Raw genomic sequence first — 8,708 nt, 5'->3', positions numbered from 1 at the left:
GAGACCGCCCCGAGCCCGCCCCAGCCCGCCGCTCCCCGCAGCCCGGCCCCGCCCGCCGCTCCCCTCTCCTGCCCCCGCCCGCCGCTCCCCTCCCCTTCCCCGTCTACTCCTCTCCCCTCCCCTCCCCACCCCCGCCCGCCGCTCCCCTCCCCGCTCCCCTCCCCCCTCCCCTCCCCCCTCCCCCTTCCCGGTCCCCTCCGCTCTCCCCACCTCCCCCCGTCCCCCTCCCCCAGCCGCGCCCCCTCCCTCCCGGGCAGCTCTCCGCGGCCGGGGTCTGGCTCTCCGGGACCGCTGCCCTCACGCGCCGCAGACGGGACCCTCCGCGTGTCTTCATGGGAGGGGACCGTGGCACAAGCCCCGCGTGGACACCGTGGTCCACGGGCGCGACAGAACCTCGTCCCGAGGCGGTTTGTGGGGGGTCGCAGGTCTGCGTGGCCGGTTCCGGCTGCGCTGGCCGGGGGTAGGGAGGGAGCCAGTCCCTGCTGCTGTCAGGAGAGAGACCTCCACCAGCGGCTGCTTCCAAAACCCTCCTGCCTTCGCCAGAGCCAGGGCGAGGCGACTTTGGAAGCAAGTCCCGGTCCCTGGGGACCCTCGACGGGGGCGGGCACAGGAAAAGCAGGTGGGGGCTGTGCCGCAGGTCGCAGTTCTGACTCTCCACCCCTCTCAGGGCCCCAGGCCCGCCCTGCACACCCCTAGGATCTGGGAAAGGGAAGGCCTCACGCTCTCCTGCTTTGGATCTTTTGAACACAAAGTTGCGCTGCCGTTTCCTGAAGAGGCTGCTCACAAACTTTAATCATTGTTATGTCAGTTATTCACTTCTGGGCTCGCGATGTCGCTGACAGTACAGTGAAGCCCTCGTGAAAACACTTAAACATGCCGAAGCTGTCCCCGAGGCTGCTTGCTTCTGGATGAAGGGCCCTGGTGTCACCGGGGCAGGCGGAGGAAAGTGCAGAGAGGGATTTGCTGTGGAATTTCCAGCCCAATCCCTACTGTGGGAAATGGAAGAATGAGGCTGGTTCCACCTTGCTTTATTTTATTTTATTTTTCGAGATGGAGTCTTGCTCTGGTGCCCAGGCTGGAGTGCAATGGCACAGTCTCGGCTCACTGCAACCTCCACCTCCCAAATTCAAGCAAATCTCCTGCCTCAGCCTCCCAAGTAGCTGGGACTACAGGCACCTGCCATCACGCCCGGATATTTTTTGTATTTTTAGTACAGATGGGGTTTCACCATGTTGGCCAGGCTGGTCTTGAACTTCTAACCTCATGATTCACCCGCCTCGGCCCCCCAAAGTGCTGGGATTACAGGCATGAGCCACCGCGCCCAGCCGCAGCCTGCTTCCTTAAATCCAGGAACGGGGCTGTAATAAACCCAACGGGCTCAGCTCCAAGGCCCCCTTCCTGGCTGCTCACTGGTCACTGCCGAGAGGGGTCCTTTGGGTACAGAGGCACTGACCTCCCTGTGTTCCCGGGGTTCCTTTCCGAGCCTGTGCTCTGCACACGGGCAGCCTGGTTCCCACGTGCCCCTTCCCACGTGTTCCTTCCGTGGGTTAATTTAGGAGTTAATCCATGAAGAAGTGCCCAGAGCTTGGCCCGGCCCCCGGTGAGAGGCATAAGTTTTATTCTTTCCCCTCCAGGACAGCGGTCTTGTCGGTCTTCTCCTTGGTGGTGTATTGGATGAAGTAGGTCCTCAGCAAATGGAGGAGGAGGTGCGTGCTCCATATTTGCAAAGTCCACACACACAGTGTGGCCAGCGTTCCATCACAGCCTCAAGACACTGCGCGGCCCTGCCTGGCTTTCATTCCTGAGCTTTGGAACTAAGCAGTGAGAGCGGTTCATGGTCGCAATCCCTTCAATATCTGTGAAGATCTTATCTGAGAATATCTTTTTTTTTTTTTGAGATGGGGTCTCGCTCTGTCGCCCAGGCTGGAGCGCAGTGGTGCGATCTCCACTCACTGCAAGCTCCGCCTCCCAGGTTCATGCCATTCTCCTGCCTCAGCCTCCTGTGTAGCTGGGACTACAGGCACCTGCCACCGTGCCCGGCTAATTTTTGTATTTTTAGTAGAGATGGGGTTTCACCGTGTTAGCCAGGATGGTCTTGATCTCCTGATCTCGTGATCTGCCCGTCTCGGCCTCCCAAAGTGCTGGGATTACAGGTGTGAGCCACCGCACCCAGCCTTCTTCTTTTTCTTTTAAGAGACAAGGTCTTGGCCGGGCGCGGTGGCTCAAGCCTGTAATCCCAGCACTTTGGGAGGCCGAGACGGGTGGATCACGAGGTCAGGAGATCGAGACCATCCTGGCTAACACGGTGAAACCCCGTCTCTACTAAGAAATACAAAAAAATAGCCGGGCGAGGTGGCGGGCGCCTGTAGCCCCAGCTACTCGGGAGGCTGAGGCCGGAGAATGGCGTGAACCCGGGAGGCGGAGCTTGCAGTGAGCTGAGATCCGGCCACTGCACTCCAGCCTGGGCGACAGAGCGAGACTCCGTCTCAAAAAAAAAAAAAAAAAAAAAAAAAGAGAGACAAGGTCTTGCTGTGTAGCCCAGCCTGGAGTGCAGTGGCACGATCTCAGCTCACTGTAGCCTCCACCTCCTGGGTTCACGGGATCCCTCCACCTCAGCTTCTGGAGGAACTGAGACCACAGAGGCACGTCACTGTTCCCAAATAATTTTCTATTTTTTGTAGAGATGGGGTCTCACTATGTTTTCCAGGCTGGTCTCAAACTCCTGGCCTCAGGGGATCCTCCCCCTTGGCCTCCCAAAGTGCTGGGATTGCAGGTGTGAGCCTCCTTATCCATGATGAACTTTTGCTAGAAAATTGTGCTGTTGTGTGTATGTCAGTTGAAGCTGGGCGGGCATCTTGGCCAAATATTTGGTGGTTTGGTGGCATCAAATTGTCTCCTCTTCCTTCAGTCCTAGAGGCAAATGCATGTCCCATCCATCATTCACAGGTTTCTGCAAGGTTTGAAGTCTGCACACTTCATTTCCATTCTTTATTGTTCCTAACTGGGTGTTTGTTTCTTTCTTTTCCTCCCTTCCTTCCTTCCTCCCTCCCTTCCTCCCTCCCTTCCTTCCTTCCTATCTTTCTTTCTTTCTTCTTTCTTTTTTTTTTTTTTTGTTATGCAGTTTTGCTCTTGTTGCCCAGGCTGGAGTGCAGTGGCGGGATCTCAGCTCACTGCAACCTCCACCTCCTCGGTTCAAGCAATTTTCCTGCCTCAGCCTCCCAAGTAGCTGGGTTTACAGGTGCCTGCCACCACGCCCAGTTAATTTTTGTATTTTTAGTAGAGACAGGGTTTTCCCATGTTGGCCAGGCTGGTCTCGAACTCCTAACCTCAAGTGATCGGCCCACCTCAGCCTCCCAAAGTGCTGGGATTACACGCATGAGCCACCGCACCCGGCCTCCTAACTGATGTTTCAGTTTGGATCTGAAGAACGGGAATTTTCATAATTTCTTATTCAAGGTTTTTGAGAATTAGTTTGTTGCCATTTCTGAACTTCTGTCCCATTGTGATGTGTGTAATCAGTTGGCTTCCTTATCCTCATCCTCCACCCAGAGAAGCTCCAACCACCCCAGAACCCGGAAGGCCAGCCAGGCAGCAGCCTCGCCCAGGGGTCAGGAGCCAGGGCCCCTGTGGCTGGGGCCTGTGTGGCTGGCACCTGGTGGACGTGAGCCCCAGGACAGGGAGTTTCCGTGCGCATGATGGAAGCAGCTCACTTCTCAGCCCCTTTCAAGAATCTGGGAAGAATGGCCAGGCGCGGTGGCTCACACCTGTAATCCCAGCACTTTGGGAGGCCGAGGCGGGCAGATCACGAGGTCAGGAGATCGAGACCATCCTGACTAACACGGTGAAACCCTGTCTCTACCAAAAATACAAAAAATTAGCCGGCGTGGTGGTGGCTGCCTGTAGTCCCAGCTACTCAGGAGTCCGAGGCAGGAGAATGGCGTGAACCCGGGAGGCGGAGGTTGCAGTGAGCCAAGGTCTCACCACTGCACTCTATCCTGGGTGACACAGTGAGACTCTGTCTCGGAAAAAAAGAAAAAAAATTTTTTAAAAAAAGAAAGTGTAGGCCGGGCGCGGTGGCTCAAGCCTGTAATCCCAGCACTTTGGGAGGCCGAGACGGGCGGATCACGAGATCAGGAGATCGAGACCATCCTGGCTAACACGGTGAAACCCCGTCTCTACTAAGAAATACAAAAAATAGCCGGGCGAGGTGGCAGCGCCTGTAGTCCCAGCTACTCGGGAGGCTGAGGCCGGAGAATGGCGGGAACCCGGGAGGCGGAGCTTGCAGTGAGCTGAGATCTGGCCACTACACTCCAGCCTGGGCGACAGAGCGAGACTCCGTCTCAAAAAAAAAAAAAAAAGAAAGTGCATGTTAAACCCACGATGACATCCCTCTATATGGTCATAAAATGGTTAAACTTAAAGACTTCCAATGACAAGTGTTGATCAGCATTAGAGCAACTTAAACCCTCACACACTACTGTGGGGAGTACAAAGTACAGCCACTTTGGAAAGCAGATTGGAGGCCAGGCTCGGCGGCTCACGCCTGTAATCCCAGCACTTTGGGAGGCCAAGGCGGGCAGATCACCTGAGGTCAGGAGTTCGAGACCAGCCTGGCCAACATGGTGAAACCCCATCTCTACTAAAAACACAGAAATTAGCTGGGTGTGGTGGTGTGCGCCTGTAATCCCAGCTACTGGGAGGCGGAGGTTGCAGTGAGCCGAGATCACGCCACTGCACTCCAGCCTGGGTGACACAGTGAGACTCCATCTCAAAAAATAAATACATAAATAAAAAATAAAATAAATTTAAAAAAAGAAAAGAAAGGAAAGCAGATTGGCAGCTTCTTACCAACTTAAGTATACAGTCCCCTTGAAACCCAGTAATCCCACACATATTTATTCAAAAGAAATGAAAACATGTGTACATACACAGACTTGTATTTAAATGTTAAAAGCAGCTTTACTCATAATAGCCCAGAACTGCATACGTTCCAGAGCTCATCAACAGGTAGACAGTTAAAGAAACTGAGGTGTGAGCATGCAATGGAATGAAATATTACTCAGCAATAAAAAATCCGCCGCTAACGTGCACAACAGTGTGGGCGGCTGTTCAGAGTGTGGAGCCGAGAGGAGCCAGACACGAACGACGGCTCTGCTAGAAATCCACTGCCACACGAGTCACTGCGACACACAGCTTAAAACAGTGTTTATCATCTCAGCTTTTGTAGGTCTGGGTCCCGGCTCAGTCCTCCTCACAAAGCTGCAGTCCGATGTCAGCCAGGGTCATGGTCACCTCCAGGATCAGCTGTGGCAGCGTCCCAGGGTGGCTGTTGGAGTGAGTTTCCTGCTGTCTCGGGGGTGATGGAGGGGTCTGGCTCTCACGGCTGCCTTCAGTTCCTGGCCCGTGAGCCTCCCCACCTCGGCTGGCAACCCAGCACTGGCTTCATCAAAGTGAGTAGGGGCGAGAGTGCCCTGAGACCTGAATCACGGCATTTTATAAATGAATCTCAGGATGTCTCATCACTCTTTTACTTTTATTTTTACTTTTATTTATTTATTTTTTTTGAGATGGCATCTAGCTCTGTCACCCAGGCTGGAGTGTGGTGGCACGATCTCAGCTCACTGCAATCTCTGCCTCCCAGTTCTCCTGCTTCGGCCTCCAGAATAGCTGGGATTACAAGCGTGTGCCACCATGCCCAGCTGATTCTTGTACTTTAGTAGAGACAGGGTTTTACCATGTGGGCCAGGCTGGTCTCGAACTCCTGACCTCAAGTGATCCGCCCACCTTGGCCTCCCAACATGCTGGGATTACAGATATGAGGCACTGCACCCTGCCTTTTTATCATTTTTTTTAGAAACTGGGTCTCACTCTGTTGCCCAGGTTGGAATGCAGTGGTGCCATCACAGCCCACTACAGTCCCTACCTCCTGGGTTCAAGCGATCCTCCCACCTCAACCTCCTGAATACCTGGCACCACAGGCGTGTGCCACCACCTCTGGCTAACTTACTTTCTGTAGAGACGGAGACTCCCTATGTTATCCAGGCTGGTCTCAAACTCCTGGGCTCAGGAGATCCTCCTGCCTCAGCCTCCCACAGTGCCGGGATCACAGGTGTGGCCATCGTGCCCGGCCCATCACTCTTGATGATGAGAACAACACGTTGCTTGATCCAGACCACATGTGAGGAGGAAGGCCACACCACACCAGGGGAGGGAGTGTGGGGAGCCCGGGGAGAAGGCTGCCAACCTACCTTCCTGCCGGACGGTCCCGTTAATGAGCTGCTGCAAGTTCTGTTCGCGGCCAGATCTTGTCTCCCCAGCAGCCCATTTTAGGCGTTTTCATGTTGTCGCCTCAGTCGTGCTGGTATCTAAAGTAGGGCGTGTTTGTCACTTGATCGACAGCCCTTTTGTTAGAAACGTTACTTTGTGTTTAAGGTTTTCTATCGCACGAAATAATTCAAATTGCCACTTTAAAAAACATAGAATACGAGAATAGAATACCGACTTCTCCACATTAAAAATGAGTAATGGTTCTCGGATATCTATTTAACTCAAGTATAGAAAAAATGTTCTAAGCGGCCAAGCCGGATTGTTCATTGGTTCTCAGGGCCTTGATGGCTAAAGACAGCAGCACAGCTAAGCGTGGTTTCTGACTGAACTGCTTCCTTTGTTTCAGTAGACGGCCGATCTCAGGCTGCTACACACATTTTGCATTTGGTCTTTTCTGCCAAGTTTCCTCTGCTTATCCAAATGAACGGAGTCCATCTGAAAATCACAGGATTAATAATTACTATCTAAACTCGATAACATTCTTCTCTGTGTCCCTGCCATTTTCTCTGTTTGGTGCATTTTCCCAGGAAAGTAACAGAACAACCTCACAAATACATCAAGAAGGGGGTTTAAATTTAGCGAGCGCTGTTTCCTCTCCCAGGTCCCGGTGACTCACCTCCACCTCCCAGGGCCATCCTGCTGCTGCCGAGCTGCGGCAATGGACAGGGGCCAGCTCCCCGCCCACGCCTCGGACTCCAGGACGTCCCTTCCCCTACGCTGTGGGCATCCGAGCATCCGGCAAGGTGTCAATCCAAAAGAAACCATGTAAGTGGGCTGCAGGCTGGCGTCTGAATACCCACCTCAACCCTCAGACCACACTTCCGTGGCTTTCTGTGTGCCCTGTAGGACATTGTTGTCCAGGGAAGAACCAAGTCAGTGACTCCCAGGGCTAACTAACGGGCGGGATGTTCATTCCTTCCAGACCCAAGGGTGCGCGTTCTGCTCCGTGCCATATGGGGAGAGTGCAACGCCTCCCAGCGCAGAGCAGAAGGAAGAGGCAGCAGCTATTGCCCTGAGCACCCACCCAAAGGGCTCTGGACGGATCCTCCCTGATGCAGAAGCAGTTCCACGTGTCCAGCAAGCAGGAAGAGCACCGTGAAGGAATACCCGGTGTGTCGGGATCAAGGGCTCTGGGTGTGAAGTCTGAGCTGCTTTCTCATGACTGTTCCCACAATCTGGTGCCAGAGTCCCCTCAGTGGGCACTCTCAGTGGTGCCAAGACAAGGGGGTGGGCTTTGTTCAGGAGCCTGGGTGAGGAGCACGCACCCCATCTCAAACAGGGAGACTTCCGTCGATGGAGATCGTCCTTGTTACGGATTGTGAAAGCCTCACCAGAGCCTTGCTCAGAGGGTGGGTTCTGCCACGGAACAGAAGATGGGGCATAACCTCCAGTGTGCCCCAGAAAGCGGGCAGCCCACGCCTCTGCGAAGCGGGTGGTCGCTGTCATAAAACAACCTGAGCCTCTTTCTAACAGAGTTCAGCGTCCTGCACCTCTGACACTGAGGAAAGAAATCATGACTCTCACCCTGTCGTTTTGTAAAAGAAGAAAACAAAGCTGGAAAATCCGTTTGGGAACTACACACGGCCAGTTTGGAGCAGAGCTGGGACTGGCACCCAGACCTCTGACTCCTGGAGCTCTTCCCTGATTCTCTTTTTTGTATTTTGTATTTTCAGTAGAGACGCGGTTTCACCATGTTGGACCAAGATGGTCTTGAACTCCTGACCTCAGGTGCTCCACCCGCCTCTGCCTCCCAAAGTGCTGGGATTACAGGCGTGAGCCACCACGCCCAGCTCTTTTACAATTTTTATTTTATTTTATTTTGTTAAATAGAGGTAGCATCTCACTACGTTGCCCAGGCTGGCCTCAAACTCCTGGGTTCAAACGACCCTCCTGCTTCAGCCTCCCAAAGTGCTGGGATTAGCAGAGTGGGCCACCTGTCTGGCCAGCATGCATTTTCTGAATGACTAATAGGCATCTTTTCATGTGCTTATTTATTTATGTATCTTTTGGTGACGTACGTGTCTGTTCAAATCTTTTAAAAGCCTAATGTTTTTAAAAATGAAGTTGTCAATCTTATTATTAAGAGTTTTTTCGGCCGGGCGCGGTGGCTCAAGCCTGTAATCCCAGCACTTTGGGAGGCCGAGGCGGGTGGATCACGAGGTCAGGAGATCGAGACCATCCTGGCTAACATGGTGAAACCCCGTCTCTACTAAAAATACAAAAAACTAGCCGGGCGAGGTGGCGGGCGCCTGTAGTCCCAGCTACTCGGAGGCTGAGGCGGGAGAATGGCGTGAACCCGGGAGGCGGAGCTTGCAGTGAGCCGAGATCGCGCCACTGCACTCCAGCCTGGGCGACACAGCGAGACTCCGTCTCAAAAAAAA

The sequence above is a fragment of the Theropithecus gelada genome, chromosome 1 (assembly GCF_003255815.1).
Source record: "Theropithecus gelada isolate Dixy chromosome 1, Tgel_1.0, whole genome shotgun sequence".
Taxonomy (NCBI): domain Eukaryota; kingdom Metazoa; phylum Chordata; class Mammalia; order Primates; family Cercopithecidae; genus Theropithecus; species Theropithecus gelada.
The sequence above is the reverse complement of the archived record's forward strand: the minus strand, read 5'-3'. Positions refer to the sequence as shown.